The sequence below is a fragment of the Barbus barbus genome, assembly GCF_936440315.1.
Source record: "Barbus barbus genome assembly, chromosome: 12".
NCBI lineage: Eukaryota > Metazoa > Chordata > Actinopteri > Cypriniformes > Cyprinidae > Barbus > Barbus barbus.
In genome coordinates, this window is record NC_136740.1 from 543,853 (window position 1) to 562,500 (window position 18,648).

General features: G+C 38.9%; 1 long non-coding RNA gene across 1 annotated transcript in view; it reads left to right on the forward strand.

The window, feature by feature from the left end:
• The window catches only part of LOC306877754, a 92,402-nt gene that overhangs the window by 52,977 nt on the left and 20,777 nt on the right, over window positions 1–18,648 (forward strand). Inside the window, exons 3-6 of the long non-coding RNA XR_013784898.1 lie at window positions 8,977–9,050; window positions 9,206–9,311; window positions 9,426–9,528; window positions 9,768–11,760. This is a non-coding gene — a long non-coding RNA (uncharacterized lncRNA). The remainder of the gene's footprint in view (window positions 1–8,976; window positions 9,051–9,205; window positions 9,312–9,425; window positions 9,529–9,767; window positions 11,761–18,648) is intronic.

The following is an 18,648-nucleotide window of genomic DNA, read 5'->3' on the forward strand; positions in this document are numbered from 1 at the left end:
ACACACGTGCAACACTTATTTGACTTGCCACACTAATTCATCAGTGTTTCACACTAACTCCTCACATGTGCAAACAGTCATGGCTTTACTTAAAACCAACCAGCCATGCTTTAGAACAGGCCTATACACACACATCTACACATGCTTGATGTGTTTCTTTTCTTTTGTATTGTGTAATACTGTATTCACAACAGTACAATCTTGAACAGAAATGTACATAGGAGCATGAAAGAAGAGCTTTAGGTTTTGAATTACTAATATGAAATATCCAAAAATATAATATTACAGCAAAGGTGTTTACAACGCAAGACAAATGTCTGCTTTTGAGATGTGTTTGTGATATTTTGAATGCAGTGCTTCATTTTGCAAGAGATGTGAGGCATTTTGTATTTTGTGTGCAATTCTTGGATTTGTGTGTAAAGTTTTGAAAAAAAGAGCCAAAGTTTTGAAAATGTAAGCATTTGAAAAAAAAACTGTAAGAAATGTTTACTGAAGGATTCAAGCAGAACTGGTTCTTCTATGGCGTTGTTGTAAACATCTCCTCTGGAATCTTTTTAAGAGTGTACATGCTTAAAAGCGTAACTGAACAGAGTAAGGGTCCAGTTTAAGTGTTCAGTTGGATCTGCCGCAGGTGTGTTTTGATGCTTAATTCACGTTCTGGTGAAATTCTAAGAAAGTCTTCGCTGGATTGATTGATTTCTTTGTCTGACAGAGATGTGATGTATGGAGATTTCCAGAACAAGCAGCCTGAAGCGTTATTGAGTGGAGGATTGGATTGAGGTGGATTGATCTAGAAGAATCGAAGATAGATTTTAAATTGAATTAGGGATGGACAGGCCTTCAGTCCTGCTCGAGAGAGGCCACGTCTCTGCATTGATCTGCAGACTCACCAGCTTGAATCAAAAGTGTGTGCATTGTTTTAGCTACTCTAGAGAGAGACATAAATACATGCGCCCGCATCAACAGATATTTGTTTTATTCTATGAAACATCCACGCTTGAGAGTGAGGAAGGCATCACACTGATAACTCAACCCAAAGCACGTACTGTATGCGCTTATATCATCTGTGTAGATTAAGATAAAAGGTTAAGATTAAGATTTTCCGTTTGCAACAATCTCCACTATTGCTCGCTTTTAATGTTACGGCCTAGTGATGAAAACACACTTCCATTTCCAGCAAGAGCAGAGCCGCCATGTGTGTGCACGTAATATATTTCCATTGCCGTGTGGTCGTAGGAACCAGCGTATAGATTTTTCCATATAAATGAGCAATTTAAATGTTTATTATTATTGCACTATTACCATATGCACTTTCATTTATTCTGAAGAAAGAGCTGGCACGAGTGGTGAACGTTTCCTTGTGACAGAGTGGAATTGCTTTGCTGTTTATAGTCACCAGCGAGCTGAGGAAGCTGGAGGTAGACAGGAGATGCTGTTTGTAGTTCAAATACTTTATATTAGCGTTGCAAACAAGATCCCTATGATGAGGCACATGCACAGTCTGTCCGATCTGAATGTTCAGTGGAGACTTCTTCACTCAGAGCTCTACTAACGTGCCTCTTAGAGCGTTTGAACTGGTTTGGTGAAACAATGACCTTGATGGGTTGAGGAGCGGATGAGTTTTTAAATAAATAATCAGGCGTAGCGCTCCTGGCACAATAACTACCTGACTCTCTGACAGCGATTGACAGGGACAGAGAGAATGCGTGAGTGCAGAGAGGGACGCCTGATTGCCACGCTCACTGTGTGTGAGTGTGTGAGTGTGAGTGTGTGAGTGTGTGTGTGAGTGTGTGAGTGTGTGTGTGTGTGTGTGTGTGTGTGAGTGTGTGTGTGTGTGTGTGTGTGTGAGTGTGTGTGAGTGTGAGGAGGGCACATTTCAATTCCAGACCCTTTAAAACACGCCTGGCTTTCTCCTGCTGTCACCTTCCCGTTCCCTGACAACAGCAGGCGTGCAATTAAACGCTCATAGAAGACGTCCCAATTTACAGCTTTAACATGTCACTGGATTCACTGCACCTCTTTCATGACTGATTAAAAACAGTTAAGGCCCAGACAGCTGAGCTCGACAGATTTTTGTTTGAAACATTCACTTTTCTGAATAGGATGTGTTGGTTTTTATTAGCTTGTTAAGGCCATAGATGAACAGAACGAACACTAAACGCTGAATGTGTGAATGGGACTTGTTTTATCACACCACTGCTCTGATGCACTAAACACAAATCATTTATTTACATTTGGCATGAAAAACTGAAAACGACAAACTTGTGATTTGTGAATTAATTATATTACATTCAATGTTAGCACTCTAAATTCTCTGATTGGACGGATCACATTTGCAAAATCAGTAAAAAACACTGCATAACTTTACAGTTGGAATAATTAAAATATATATATATGTAATATATATATATATATATAAATATATATATAACTTAATACTACTATATTAATGAATGCTAAAATTAAATACTATTAAAATACTAACATAAATAATCAGAATCCAGAGTATATTTACCCATACGAGGACTTTGTTTTCGTGACCGAAGCCTCCGCAGTGCAACAGAATGACAGAACAAGATACAGATAATTAAAGAATACACATAGAAGTAAATAGCGAATAACAATATACAAATGGACAGTTTGTATGTACAGATATACTATGTGCAAATTCTAAATGTAAACTAAGTATGTGTGCTAGATAAATACATGTGTAAGTGTATAAATAGTGTTGTGTGTTCCACGTTTATTGTCAAGTGTTCATGAGATGGATTGCCTGAGGGAAGAAACTGTTCTTGTGTCTGGTCGTTCTGGTGCTATTATAACATATTCTATTCTAAATTATGCCTCCAGTGTTATGCATTAAATCAGCAGCTGAGTACTGAAACATGACTGTATCTGCTCAGACATTCACAGGTGAGTTTGAGGTATAATCCTAATCAGGTGACGTGTTCGGAGTGTTTCTGTGTCCGTATGACTGTTCGGTCTGTACTGCGTGACATTTGGAGAGATGACGGGTTTCTCCTGCGGGCTGTAATCTCTCTGCTGACCGTGAGTGTCCGGTTTCTGCAGAGCTGCGTATGGGAGACAAAGCCTGCCTTCACAGATCCCTCTCCTCCTCTTCCTCAGACCGCTGCGAACACTGCAGCCACTGTGTGCTTGCGACAGCACAAAGACCACATCACAGCACAATCTGAGGAAAACCGATGAAACCCCGCTGAACTCTGGGGAATGCAGTCGAGGGCTGTTTGCTGTCTGGAGCAGAACTCATCAGATCCATCGTTACGAGAAACAGCTGACTCGTATGCAGTGTTGGGCAGGAACCAGTTACATGTAATGGAATTACAAAATACATGTAACTGTCATTTGTTACAGTTACTGAGAAAAATTATGTAATTATATTACAGTTACTTATGAAAATAACGATTACAAAGGGGGTTACCTCCGAATATTTTCACACACATATAAGTTTGATTGACTTCTTTCCCAAATTGCATCGACTGCTCTAAAATATGAGACACAATTTTCCAGGAGTTTAAGACACATGCTTATTCTACAACTGTTTTATTTCTTATTTTGCTTTATGCATATGCTTTAGTTTTTCGATTAACTGTTTTTTTTTTTCCCAAAGCAATGTTAGATGCCAGTGTTTCCTGTCATAGCAATGCAAAGATTTGATTTAAAATCTATTTAATTATCTTCTGATTTTAAATCAATATTTAACCTCAAAACGATCTCAAAGTCTGATTTAGTGGTGGCTGTGCTTTCCAATTAAATTATAATAATCTTAAAAAAAATCTGACAGTAACCAGTGTTGATCAGTATGCTGTAAGGTTAACCCTGCTTGCTTTATATGTTTGAAAATTATTAAAACGTTAGAAAAGTAATCAAATGTAATCAGTTACATTACTTTAATATCAGAATCAGAGAATAATCAGAATACATCCAACTTTAAAGAGCTCGGGCATTTAAAGCGACAAATGACAAAACTGCATATATATAACGATATCATCCTAAGAGTGCATTCTATAATGATTTTGTTCATGTGCACGGGCTGATATGACAGTCGTCTCAGGCGTATACTGACACCTAGTGGTGTGGATGCAGAATCACACAAGCTTTCAGTTATTTGCACTCGTCATGAAAATCCACACAATCCACAGCGTAGATTGATTTATTCTGTGAGTTTTATGTTATTGAATAAGTAATATTGAACTGGTCATGTTGATTACTGTGAGGTGAGCTGCTTGTGAGGGATTTAAAGTGTTCTTGACTTGAAATGTTTCAGTAAATGTGTAAATGCATGATTTAAAACGTATTTTACCAAAAGAGCTACTCATTATGTGTACAGCTGTTTAAATGAGGGAAAATGACTGTTTTCATCTTTAATGCTGATAATCAAATGCTTGAGTAGCGAGTGTTCAAGAGGCCTGAACTGAGAAACAAACAGTGGTATTTTAGTCTGAAGTGCTGCAGAAGAGCTTTAACTGAACATGAAAACTGCTGATGCTCTGCTGGTTTATCTGCCGGTTGAACTCACTGATCTGTCTGTGCGTGTGTCCCCTTGTGGGGACAGCGTATAAATCATAGAATGAAGATTTTGATCATGTAAAAAAATACCTGTAGTTTTGTGTGAGGTGTAAGGCTATATATATGTAAGGCTACAGTATATATATATGTATAGAAAATACAGACTGTACAGTAGATGAACCATTACACTTACGTGTGAGTGTGTGTGTGTGTGTGTGTAAGCGTGTGTGTGTGTGTGTGTGTGTGTGTGTGAGCGTGTGTGTGTGTGTGTGTTTGTGTGCGTGTTGTGTGTGTGAGTAAGTGTGTGTGTGAGCATGTGTGTTTGTGTGTGTGTGTGTGTGTATGTGAGTGAGTGTGTGTGTGTGTGTGTGTGTGAGCGTGTGTGTGTGTTTGTGTGTGTGTGTGAGCGTGTGTGTGTGTGTGTGTGTGTGTGTGTTTGTGTGCGTGTTGTGTGTGTGAGTAAGTGTGTGTGTGAGCATGTGTGTTTGTGTGTGTGTGTGTGTATGTGAGTGAGTGTGTGTGTGTGTGTGTGTGTGTGTGAGCGTGTGTGTGTGTTTGTGTGTGTGTGTGAGCGTGTGTGTGTGTGTGTGTGTGTGTGTGTTTGTGTGCGTGTTGTGTGTGTGACTGAGTGTGTGTGTGAGCGTGTGTGAGTGTGTGTGAGTGTGTGTGTGTGTGTGTGCACCTGCTCGTCTGTCGTCAGTGCTCCAGTGTGTTCTCTGCTGTGTGTCTTCCTCCACACTCACTCTCACAGCACTCGTCTCAGCACAGTAACTATCAGTAGTGTCTCTCTTGGCCGCGGGACAATAGGCCTCATGCAGCGTCAGTGCCTCTCTGCACTGATCACATAAAGCAAGCTGCAGCTGAAGGGGCTGAGGAGAGAAAGAAGGGCCGGAGGGGTGTTAACGGGCTGGACCAGACCAGTGCTGTGAAGAGCAGGGGTCCCAAACACAAACTCTTCTCCCGTCCACTCGTCAGCCCTTTATATGAGCAGATCTGGGTCAGAGGTCACATTCCTTCAGCATCACATCATTCGGACACACCGCTGTCCTGCGACACCGCAGCACTGATCAGTGTGTTTGAATGTGTGAGAAATGTGTTTGGATGAGCAAAACTCTCCTCCATAAAGACAGACTGCTACTGAGGTGCTCTGAGGGGTTTTAGTGTGTTGCTATGCAGTTGCTAGGGTGAATGGGAACAATAATATTCGGTCCCACTTTATATTAAGTGGCCTTAATTACTATGTACTTAGATAAAAAAATAAGCACAATGTACTTATTGTGTTCATATTGTATTGTAAAACACTTGTGCTGCTATCGAGGTGGGATACGGGTAGGTTAGGGACAGGTTAGGGTGGTATGGGTAGGTTTAAGGGTGGGTTTAAGGTGTAAGGGATGGGTCAACAGTGTAATTATAAATGTAATTACAGAAATTAATTAAAGATGTAACTACATATAGGTATTTTTTTACAATATAAGTACAAATGTAAATACATGTATATACACAATAAGTGCATTGTACCAAATTATTAATTTAAATATAAGTACATAGTAGTTAAGGCCACCTAATATAAAGCAGGACCAAATATTCTTACTTTAGAAAACACTGCTAAGTGTAACAGTTGGATTCCAGGATATAAAAACTCCACTGAGGAATATTTACTGTTAACTTATAAACCTTTAAAGGGCACCTATTATGCCCCTTTTTATAACATGTAATATTGGTCTTGGGATGCGAACTAATAAAGTGTGTCGATGATCAGTTAAAATACTTTGATAATGTACGCACACAAATACGGTAAGCACTATAATGACATGACATTCACAAAGCAGTCCGGAGTGAAATGATTTGCTCAGACATAAACGTATTTAGGTAGATTTTGAGGCGCATTACCTTGAAAAACTGCGGGTGTCCTTCACACCCCTTCATTGCTCACTGCCAAGCAGAGGGGAAGTCTTGAGATGTGCCTGCAGCTTTTTGTAAGGAATGCTGTGTGGAACAAGGCTTCTTATTGGCTGCTTCTATTCAGCGGTGGGAGCTGAGCCATTTGGCTTTGGGAAAACCAGGTGCAAAATCTGAAGAAAATGGAGAAGTTCCTATTGCATTACAGCTAAAGAGAGAATAAAACGACAGATTTTCCCTTCAGTGACCACTCTGTTTGTTTAGAAACAGGGAAGTGTGCAGGATGTTCAATCTCATGTTTATATGAAACGGCCGATCTGGTGCTTTTTTGTTATGCATGACAGAGTCTGAGTCAAATGACACAGTTGTTTAGCAGAGGCTTCAGCTCGCAGGCCGTTGGAGTGTGAACTCTGTGTGTCTGGCCTGCTAGCTGCAGTCTTTCGTGTCAGGAGAAGTAAACAGGAACCCTGGGGCTGGTCTGTGGTCAGAGGTGGAAACCAGGCCACTGTAACCACCAGAGAGGAAGGATGAGGTAGAGAGATATAAACCATGAGCTTCACTCCTTATTGTGCAAACAACTGGGACGCCGGGCCTGTCAGCATTCCAGAATGAATGAATGAATGAATGTCTTCAGCCAAGCCACTGCAGCGGTTCTGTCCGTCATCCAGTAAAGATGAACACACTTAAATCAAGAGCAAAAAAGTGTTTTATGAAATTGAAACCTGAGTCAAAGGCTGAGAATAAGTGTCTGGTTTTGCAGATTTGGTGTGTGTTTCTGCTGTTTGGGTGACAGCTTTCAGAAACTGTGTGACAAGGACAGATGTTGTGTGCAAGCAGCTGAAAAACACTGTAATAGGATTTTCATGATCTGACCGCTGAAGTCTAGAATCAGCTCTGTGCTGCTGTTCTGTTCATCTTTCTGCTGGACAGCCACGTGAAGTGTGTCTCATTGCAGTCATATTAAAGTGTCCCACACTGCCGCAGGACACACGTAGATGATAAGTTTAAACTGTTCTAGCATAAACAAGTCCCTTCAGTACATGGCCATCTAGCTGTAGTAGTCTGTAACATCCCGTGTGAAAAAGAAGTGTGCTTAATTTCAGTAAAAGTGTACTTAGTGTGTACTTCAATTATTAAAAGTATACTTTTTAAAAAATACACTTGCAGATAATATAATATAATTTAAATTAAAGGCCACTTAATTGTACTTAAAGAGAGTACACTTTAATGACAATAGTTCTTAACATACTTAAGTGCACTTTTTTAAAATGCACTTTTTAATAATGTCTAATTAACTATTACTTAAACATACATTTTACATAATTATGATCTTATTGTGTTTTAAATAAGTACACTTATTTTGATATATTTATCAATATAATAAAGCACATGTAAAATAATTGATTTTAATTTCAACTTAAGTGTGTTCTTCAAAATGTCCTTTGTGAATGTATTTTAAGTGTATTTAGTCTATAATATATACTATGTGCATTAATGCACTTGAAATGTATTTTTCTTCTAAACTTAAATGCACTTTGTGAATATATGCTTTCTTATACAGTATACTCCAATAAAACGTATTGTTGAAATTTTCATCACCAGCTCTTGGGCTATATGAACTCTATGAAGTTTAATAGTTGACATACAGTGTCATTTATGAGAGGGCTGTATTTGTATGTCATAGTACGCTTACATCTGTCTACAGAATACTTTCAATATCATTATGTTGTTCTCACTTAAACACATTTAATTGCATTAATTGCAAGCAAAAGTTTAACAGATCTAAACTAAATTAATTTGCATTCCAATACATTTGATTTGAATTAGACTAGGCTACTCTGCACTGTAAAAAAAACTTAGGAGAATGAGTCAAGAATGAGTCTAAAGTCTTTGGTCTAACTACACAATGAATTAGGACAACTTGAACTTGAACAGAAATGAAACGCCTGAAATAATATGTAACCATGAAAAGTATCTGTTTTGTTTTATGTGCATGCGCCCAAAACACTACGTCACGATGTGCTCCTTCAGCAGAGTTTGAGAAACGCACTGCACGCCATGTTTCTGTGATCGTGACGCCTGAAGGAGCACTGATCAAACGACAAGGATTACAGATGAGACTTTATTACTGCAGATCATGATATAAGCTTTCTTTATTCTTAATTTAGTCTTGTCCTTCCTGCGGCTTCCACACAGCTGTACTTGCTGTATGGACTCGGGAGGGGAATTCATCGTGTCATAATTTAGCTATGAATGCATTGTGATATCGGGATGTTATCGCGTGCGTGGACCAAGACATTTGGCTGCTGAAAGTACAATATTTTATTTTTAACTAAACAATTTAGAATTCAATTTAACGCTACTACACACAATTCAAAGATCCGATCTTGTAATATTTCATGTATATAATCGATATTATAACCAGCAGTAATATTCAATAATATCAGCCACCTCTAGAAATAATGTTGTTGTTGTGTTTTTGCATTTGAAGAGTGAGATGTTCCATTACTGCTTGTGTTTGTAATATGTAATGTTTTTGTACTTATCTAGAGTGATTAATTTTGCGGGATGAGTGCAGATGTGTTCCTGGAGATACAGTGTGGAAACAGACCAGTACTGAAGAGGTGATGTCAGTCACTCTGATCACACATGACAAGCTAAAAGTGCTAGATTAACTCACTATCCCTGTGGATTTGAAATGCTTTGAATAGTTTCCATTTGCAAGTAATATTCCCACCTGTGCTTTTACAGATCCCTCTAATCATCTTATATTTCACAGGTAACACACCAAAGGAAGCTGCGTCAGTCGTGGTAAATACAGGGACATTCTTCATGAAGATGTGCGAGAGAAGCTTGCAAGGCAAGATGAGGGGAAACAAATTAAGGTACTTTTCTTAATTTTCATAGATCTTGGGATATTTATCTATATTTGGGTAAATGATAAAGTTATGTTTTATTCCCTGTAAAGTAGGAATAAAAAATGTTATTTACTTTTAAAGCCCAGTGCCAGTGAAGATGGTGTGATCAGGAAACCTGGTGTTTGTGGGAAATCTGCAGGAGCATCTCCCAGCGTTCTACTGCGATGCTGCGCTGATGATTGAGGTAATGTACCTCTTACGTGATGCAGATGCGGTCAAACGTTTACATACACTTTGCAGAATAAACTGCTTCATCAGAGCACAAATCGCACATTTCTACTGCTTAAATTATTAACATTTTGCCGATACTTCAAGGTGTATATCAACTTTGGACCTCAACTGTGTCTATTGTTTTAACTCAACTGAAGCATTTATAATGACTGGACATGTTTTATAAAAATTGTTCTTCTTTCTTTCCTCAAGGAATATTTTTCTGACTTTCCTGCTTCTTTGGAACATTTCCATTCACAGAGACGGTGGAGAGATGGTGTGCAGCTTCATGACATCTGAAGTTTACTGCCGATGAAGAGCTTCTGGGACACTGGCAAACACCACCTCCCAGCTAGTTCATTTGGAACTTTATTTATTTAGTCAAACTTGCATTCACTAATGCTGGAGGAAGATTTTAGAAGAAAAGGCCCTGTATTTTCTTTTTTTTGTAGTTTTTTTTTTGTTAAGCATTTTATAAAAAGTTGTTCAATTGTCTAATTTTTAGGATTTGGAGAGTCCAGAAAAATTAAAACGGGGGAAAATTACGGAATTTTGGAAAAAGAAAAATGGATTTTGGGATAAAATTAAACATTTAATGTGGCCCTAAAATGTTTTTTTTTTTTTACTTTTAATAAATTGTTGTTAAATTGGCCAAGTTTCATGATTTTTAAAATGAATTGGACTTGCTTTTTGATTATTACTATTAAGTTTAACCATTAAAACAGAATGAGCAGTAAATCAGTATATTATAATGATTTCTGAAGATCATGTGACACTGAAGACTGCAGTAATGATGCTGACAATACAGCTGCAGATCACAGAAATACATTACACTTTAACACATATTCACATTTTTTTAAATGTAATATTTCACTGTTTTTACTCTGTTAAATTCAGCCTTAGTGAGCAGATGAGACCATGAGATATATATATACATACACACACACACACACACAATATACCCTACTAGTGTGTTAAAGTCCAAATAACGGCCGCCTGAAATGAACATCATGCTCTGGTGACATCTACACTGTAAAGCACTGTTTTATTCCTATGATTTATCAGCATGAAGCCATAAGGTTTGTTCACTCATGCTAATGAATGCCACGCTCTCTTATTCCAGCAGAAGCCTTATTCAGGCCGTTCACAACACTTGAAGAAGTCCAGCCCTCTGATGGCCTCTTGTTTACTGCTGTTGCTGAAGAGGGAGTTGAAATATTGTTTTGCAGTCATTTGCAATCTTCCATTTAGCTTAATTACCCTACAGCTGGTTTGAGTTTTTTCTGCGGCACAACTTTCTCACCGCTAATTTGAACTGGTTCCACTGCTGTTGAGAGTTAGAGAGAAACACACCCTCCAATTCAGAAACGCAGCAGCCACATTACAGGCCAAATGCAGATCTTTGTTTCATTAGCACTCTTAGCGGGTTCCAGGCTAATGTTAACACAACATCACCGAGGCTTTGAGACAAACACGATGCGAATGCAGATATGAGTCTCTGAGGTTGGCGTGTCCTGCTGGGATTTGGTTTATTGTGCCGTTTCCCACCGGCAGAGGCTCATGGGAATAAAACGTGCTTCCCAAAACGCCCGGGCTAGTGAACATGCTATCCACCTCTGATTCATCCGGACGAAACTCAGAGCGGAGAATACGAATGAAAGGTCATTCATCCAGTGGTTTTACTGCTCAAATGTGTTGCGTTTCTGAGTGAATCCAGATCACCCAGAAATGATCATTCTGTCATCATTTACTCACCATCATGTTGCTCCAAACCTGTGCTTTTTGTTCATATTCAAAATGAAGATATTAATATTCTCTCATAATTGTTTCATGCTTCAAAACATCCATAAAGTCATTGTTAATGTAATCCATATGAATAGAGTGGTTTAATCCAAGTCTTCTGAAGAGACACGAGAACTTTCTTATTTGAGTTCTGCTCTTTCAGATGATCTGCTTTCTGTTGGACTGTAATGTCCTGCAGATCTGTTTTGACGAATGACAAGCACTGAATAATTAGAATAGAAACACTTGCTCCTAAACCTGCTAGATGTCTCATTTGCATGTTTCCTTGTGTAGTTCAGCAGTCGGCTGTGTTACGTGTCATTTCTCAGATTTTAATGTGTCTCAATGTGTTTTTTCTTCCTTACTTTCAGAATCAGATCGGATCTGCTGCAGCGGTGATGAGAGGAACAGGATAATGCGCTCAGTAAGTGTCCTTGTCTTCCTCCTCTTCACATGATTGTTCAGCTCGAGCAATGTTTTTGTGGGCTCAGAGTTTGCATCTCCACTTGGACTTCTGATCTCTCTCAGGTGGGTTAGCTGTAGTTCTAGTTTTAACATTATACGGTATATTATGTTTTCATAGAGCAGCCCAGTGTTGTGCCGCACATGTGATATTACAGTATTTCAGCTGTTTTTAGTATTTTCCAGTAATATTTATAATCAAAGGTAGTGATACCTGATTAGAAAACAAATCTGAGTTTGAGTCAGTTCTTATCAATGAATCACACACAGGTGAATTCATTCTGAATCATTCAGACAGCTCAACTCACTGAATTGTTCTTTTATTTACATTGATGCAAATTCCTCACCTTTCAATGACAATTCACCTTTATGAGATCAAAATAGGTCAGCTATGAGACTGCGTAGATCCGATGAGGTGTTGGAAGGAGGTCATGATTGTGTTCTTTCCCACACAAACACTTTAAAAACGCTCATGTTCCTGTTTGTGTGCGCGCTCTGGTTTCAAATTACAAATGTTTTGTTTTCACAAGTTTAAGGAGTTCTGCATGCTCACAAATCTTCCCATTATAACTAGAGAAAAAAAGCATACACACATGTATATAACAATATAAGCTTCTACCATTAAAGAAAAACCTAAAGCACTTTTTGATGTGTACGTTTTAAGGCAATGCTTGCTTTAAAATTAAATCTAATTTTTTTTTATATTTACAGCATTACTAATTAGTATTAATTATTATTATACCATTAATAATTATTTAATTTCTCGTTAACTAGTTAAATATTAAAATAATTTTCCCTTCTAGGCATTTGGTGTATTTATTTATTTAATGACATTAGTTAATCACAAGAGACTGTGACTTCCTGCACTTGCAATACTTCATATTTAGGACAGTAAAAGTACTAAAATTAAATTAAAAAGCAAGATGTTAAAAAAAAACACAAAAACAAATCAACCTAGGGAGTTGAAATGGCACCATAGCTAATGAGTGATCCTGTGCTGCCCTCTTACTGGATATAATGGTAATTTCATGTCATTTTCATCTTAAAAGTTTTTGTTTTCCACCACAACACATTTTTGACCATTTTTTCCCATGGTATCTTCATGAATGAAAAGTGAATCTTTAAAGTCAATTTTACTGCACCACTCTTCAGAAAAAGAAATAGCTACTATTTAGATGGAAACTAGGTGTACTCGGAATGTACTACTGGTGCATTTTAAGTACACTTAAAAGTATTTATATACTTATATTAAAAAGTGGGTCAGTTTAGTCCCATTGAAATAGTAAAGTACATACATTATTAAGTTGACTTCTTTTTTAAGGTCAGGGCTACTTTGGTTTGACCAGAATCAGACTGAACCCAGTGATTGGTGATATCAGAGATGATGGGAATCGCTCTGGTTCCTGACTGTCAGCTCTCATTCTCAAAGCCTGGGACAGAATCACCGTGCACGCTGACGTTCACTGCTGTCTGTAGATCACAGCAGAGGAACCTGATGCACTGATGACATCTGTGACCGTCCGGCTCGTTCATGCGCATGAGCAATCAGCGTTTGGCTCAGAGATCACATCTCTGTCAAATCTGTCTCTCAGACGGACGATTGATCGCTTCCTCAGGCTGCTGCAGAGTGATGAGATTCCTGATCAGCTGCGGCTCACTAACAGCGCTTTATGAGCTGGAGTTCCCCTCGTGTGTTCAGCGTGCTCTCATTATCTGGCTCTTTTACTTGTGCTTGGGAAGTGCTTGTCAACAGAATCTGCCGGAGGGAGACAGACACGAGACGGTGTGTGTGTGTGTGTGTGTGTGTGTGTGTGTTTGTGTAGCCAGCAGGCCCAGTCTGTCAGGTCACTGGGTTTCTCAGAGACTCAGGGTTGTGTGTGAAGGTCGGGAGGTGTGTATCGGGTGACGTGCCGAGCGTTGACAGTGTGTGTGTGTGTGTGAGTGTGTGTGAGTGTGTGTGAGCTCATGGCCCACATCCGAGCCGTGCCAGGACAGGAAGTGGAGCAGCATGGAGACGCTGCTCTCCTTCAAGAACAGATCCGTGTGTGTGTGTGTTCATCGACACAATGAGACGCCGGAGCTGAGCGAGTCTGCTCACAATGAGCTGTTGTTTGTTGTTCTTGTAAAACAGTCACGTGTGTGTGATTTATTCTCTCTGTGTTGGAGCTCATTGTAATCTGGTTGAGTGTCTCTGATGAATTCGCCTACAGAACTTCATGATATTCAGCGGATACTGACTCACTGTCGTTCATGGACACAAACGCTCTTCAGCGCATCATCAATGGATCATGTGAAGGAACCTTTGACCTGCTCTAAGCATCAGCATCCTCACTGCATTTAGTCATCAATATTAGGCTTTTTTTTTGTTTTTTTTACATTAAAAGTGATAGTTCAGCCAAAAATGAAAATGGTTTTATCATTTACTCACCCTCATCTGGTTCCAAAATGAGAAAGTGTCTTTCTTCTGTTGAACGCATAAGAAGATATCTTGAAGAGTGTGGTAAGCAAACAGTTTCTGTCCCCATTGACTTACATAGTTGTTGTAAAGTTGGAAAGACTTGAATGTGAACTGTCCCTTTAAGAGCATTATTATTTCATTAGTTTATTGTTGTTTTTTTTGTAAAAGTTGAAAGGCATACATACAATTATATATATTCACTTGTTAAAAGAAAAAACCCTGAAATAAGTAGTTTTCATAAGTATCTTCTGGGACACTTGAAGTTTAAAGCTCAGGAGCATTCATATCACCTGCAGATGTTAATACACTTTGTGATGACCAGTGGCAAATTCAGATGAATGGGTGTGAAGTGGAAAGGCACACACCCCTCAATAAAAAATAATATCAGAGAAAAATCAAAACCCTGATGTCAAACGAATAATATGTATAATTTACATTCATTATTTAAAAAAAATCAATTTGAATACTGGATGAATCAGTGTTTCTGAAAGAAGCTCTTGAAAGAGTGATTCAACCACAAACCTTTTCTAACAGTCCCTTGTTGCCACCTACTGTTGTAACGTGATGATACAGTCTTTATTTGAAAGGGCAAGTTACTTTAAGAAAGTGATTTACTCAATATTGATTGCTACCAGAGGTGGGTAGAGTACCCAAAAACTGTACTCAAGTAAATGTAACTCGTTACTACCCACCTCTGATTGCTACTAAAGACAGCAGAGGTTTTATTTCCAAACTATAACATTTTATCCCAGTACTTGTGTGATTATTTGTGACAGAAATAATGATATTATGTGGTTGAAAAGACAGTTTGTGAAGTTGTTTCATATCTTGATAACTGCTCTCTCTGGTCAGCAGCAGCATGAACACAGATCTGATGTGCGCTGGGATCATACTTAAGTTTTAATAAACATACTAATCATTGTCATTTAGGAATACATTTCACGTGGGTGTTTGACGCAGTCTTTTAATGATCACTCCTGCAGCTGTGGTGTCCTGCGTGTAAAATTAGCTTCTGTGAGCGCAGACTTACCAGAATACTGAGTGCACTTACTTTTTATTTGTGTTTTTAACTATTTCTTTATTTACAAAAAAAAAAACTTACACTAGCTTCTCTATTCTTTTTTGTATTCTTTTCTTTGTATTTATTATACAATTAATAAAAGCAAAAAAAGGCCTTTAACACTAGCTTGCGCTATTCTTTTTCTATTCTATCTGTTTTCTTTTTATTTATTATATAATTAAAAAACCTTGCTACGTGTATGTGTTAAGCTAACTGAGACTTGTCATACTAGCATATTGATGCTCTTTTGTTGATTTTGATTGCTTCTATTGTTCTCATTCGTTAGTCGCTTTGGATAAAGGTGTCACAGAATCCAGAAATTGCTATCTAAAGTTTATTTATAACCAGATTTATTTTTATCAAGTTGAAATTATTATTATTATTATTTTCAAATAAAGATGAATTTATGTCTAACTGTTTTATCATATATTATGTAAATCACAGATATTGTTGTGATATCATATATGGCTGTAAAGCAGTCATCAGCTGCCCTGCTCTCTAAGACATCAACACTCGTTCAGATGTAAATGTTTGTGTTTTGGTCTGGCACGAGGGGTTCAGGGTGTTTTCACAGCTCTTGTTGACTGATCAAGAGAAGCAGAAGCACTTCACGCTTGTGTTTTTGTGATCTGCTGGCAGTTTGCTGGCGTCCCACGCTTTGAGACAAAGCTTCTAGCGCTGATCCAGGACCAGCCTCTGTAGACCCAGCAGAGCTGTCTGAGAGAGCGTGAAGCTGAGCTCAGTTCAGCAGCAGACACAGAGAATTGAGTAATTTCCTCAGGAAGAAGCAGGCCTGACTGTGTGGCACGAAGGTCTCCTCCAGCCGGATGTTTGCAGCGCTCAGTCGCACACCTGCAGCGTGACGATGTTTACTGGGCCTGCTGCTGCTGAAGAGAAACGGCTCTCTTCCAGACGATGCACTGTGAGATATTTGGAGAAAAGAGAGCGCTGGTGTTTGAGTGCTTGAACAGAATCTTCATGCTCCAGGTGGGCTGCTGCTGGTTAGCGTTGGTTTGATATTGGCTTTGTTGGTTTACCCACACAGTCACACTGTTCACCAGCAAAGCATGAACGATAACCCTGGGTTGAAGGTGGTGGCTCTTGAGAAGCGCTGGTTGTTTCATCAAGGTAGTAGGCCTGTTTAGTTTCAGGGTGAGATGAGATGAGACTGGATGAGACACCAGCAGTTACAGTGTTTTTCAGCTGCTTCCACACACAATCTGTCCTTGTGACACAGTTTCTGAAAGCTGTCACTCAAACAGCAGAAGCACACACCAAATCTGCAAAACCAGACACTTATTCTCAGCCTTTGACTCAGGTTTCAATTTCATAAAACACTTTTTGCGAAGCATAACACACAATTTTCTACGTAACACACACAAATCTAACAGGAATTAATATTATGGCAAAGGTGTTTGCAAATTTTGAGATGTGTTTGTGATATTTTGAATGCATTGCTTCATTTTGCAAGAGATGTGAGTCATTTTGTATCTTGTGTGCAATTCTTGGATTTGTGTGTAAAGTTTTGAAACAAAGAGGCAAAGTTTTGAAAATGTGTGCAAGCAGCTGAAAAAACCTGTAAAGTTACAGTATAAGACATCGACTCTCTCGTCTTCGCTGAGCTCAGTGAGTTTTAACAAACCTCTAAAGTTTGCGCTGGGACTGATGGGGCATCACTGAGGATATATGAGGCAAAGTCATGTGAGGTATGATTGGCCTATTACTCAGTAAATGCAATAAATCCTGCCTTTTGTTTTTGCACTTGTTCTGCATCCTCAAATCAGTCTGACTGTATAAATAATGGTGTTAATGGGAAGACTAATACAAAGTGAGTAACAACTAACCCGCTTGATAGCAACACTTCACATTCAAACTTGAAATGACTAGAACACATCATCTTTCAGTATTTTGTATTGTTTTTGTGAGCACTCAGCTTGGTGAAGTTAAAGCACATCTCAGTGTCTGTGAGCATCATGACTCGGCTGTGTTTACTGATCTTTGATGACCGATGCTCAGACTTTTAAAAAGAACAGCTGATCATCAGTTTGCCAATAAAATATACATGAATGTGTTCTTATAGCTATTATTTTGGAATTGATGTAAACATGCTTAAAAACACTGATTTATGCTTGGGTTTATAAATATATTTATTATTTATTGCGTATTTATTGTATTTGTTAATGCAAATCTACAAAATAGAATTGTATCGGTTATTGTTTTTGACAGTATGTTTATTTAACCTGGAAAGTGTCTTACGAGTGTATCTGGAGCATGAATTTACATTGGATTAAAACACAAAGAAGCAAACAAACAAAGCAAGCCCTTATTTTAGCAGCGCACCTCACAGCACTGGAACACACTCATCCTTCGGCTCTCACAGCTTAAAGAAATGTGACACACTTTCAAAACAAACAGTTTCAGACAGGAAGCAGTGGGTTCAACCAGTAAGAATATTTCCAGACTGTTGATGCATCTGTAAGAATACGAGACCAGCTTTCATCTCGTCTTTACTGACTGCAGGTGATGAAAGATTTGCACTGCTTGGAATCACCTTCTCTCCGACTGATTTATTTCACACTGGTAATTGTTTGCACTGATGAGTCGAGATGTGCTGTGCATCCTCACCGTGGCCTCTGGAGCGTGTCGATGACGGCACTCTTACGCTTGCCTAGTGCTTGGCTTTCATTAACCGCGTCACAAAGGAAAGTCAGTCCTGTGTGGCGCATCTAAGCGGGTCATTAGGGCCAATGGGCCAGCAACAGGTGCAGGGAGAAGCTGAAGAGCACAAGAACACACTGAGGACTGTGTTTGAGTCTGGTTTGTGTCCCTTGGTGTGCTTTATCTTAGTCAGAAAATCCCTTTGAGCATTAGTTTGGTGTATTTGAAACGGCTTTGTTTATTCAGCTCATGATAGAACACATTCATCGTTTTGGTCTTGACACCAAGGAGCTAAATTTCAAAACTCAATATGCCCTCATTTCTCATACATATCTTGCCTAAAAGCTTCCTGCATGTTTGTTAGAAAAAGCACCAGCTTTCAAATAAACAGTAAAAATAGCCCACCCAGGCTGATGCAATGCACAGAAAGCTTCTGCGGCACATACGTCCATGCAGAATGTGTGTGTTTGGGCTCATCGATCCACGCTGCATGACTCCACTGGTGCCGGTTCGGATTAGTCTGGTGTTCCTCAGGGTCTCCCGGATGACCAGACTGAATTACATAACATACTGGAAGTGATCAGCGCTCACAACCCTGAACGCCGCTGACTCTGTGTGCATTACAGTGAGATGCATCTGATGTCAGACTTTATGGATCAAGTGCTAGTTTTGAA